Source organism: Sinocyclocheilus grahami, unplaced genomic scaffold (genome assembly GCF_001515645.1).
Source record: "Sinocyclocheilus grahami isolate Dianchi unplaced genomic scaffold, SAMN03320097.WGS_v1.1 scaffold9823.1, whole genome shotgun sequence".
Classification (NCBI taxonomy): domain Eukaryota; kingdom Metazoa; phylum Chordata; class Actinopteri; order Cypriniformes; family Cyprinidae; genus Sinocyclocheilus; species Sinocyclocheilus grahami.
The window spans coordinates 26262-26951 of NW_015512875.1; positions in this window are offsets into that span (position 1 = coordinate 26262).

A 690-nucleotide genomic window follows, 5' to 3' on the forward strand; every position below is an offset into this window, starting at 1 on the left:
CTCTCTCTCTCTCTCTCTCTCTCTCTCTCTCTCTCTCTCTCCGGTCTTGTTTACTATGCAGCGAAATTTTCCCACAAGCCCCTGTGACCGAGCAGTTTTTTCTGTCTTTCACTCTTGAAAGAGTAAACGAGGCGCAGGAGAGGTGAAGCACTTGTAGTCCATTAAGAATCACACGTGTCCAGTAGATCTGTCAACATCTTCCGCTCGACACGGTTAGGATACGATGATATGAATGTTGCAGGAGTTTATCCTTCTATATTCTTTGTTTCAAAGAATGTTGTGCCATTTGTTAATAGCAGAGAAAACTATTGAACATATAATTAGAAAAAAAGAAGAGCTATTTTAAATTATTTTAGGCTTTTTTGCGATATTTATTTTCTTGTATTGGAAATCTTTATAGAAGGAAAAAAGACAAGTATTTTTCATCAGTGCAAAAACCTATTTTTTCCTTTTTGTACATTTTCCATGTTAAGCAGTCTTTAGAGCAATATAATGTTCATGTGACTGTATGTGCATGCTGTTTGTGATGCCTTAATAACAGCTCCAGTCCCATCATCGCCAGCGCTCGGCTGTGGTCGACCAGTGCAGTCAATAAAGCTGTGCTTTCTGTCTAACGTCTCTGTGCTGTGTGTCGCTACACCACACACACAAAACACAAACATACCCCAGTATAATAGCTTTCAGTAAGTG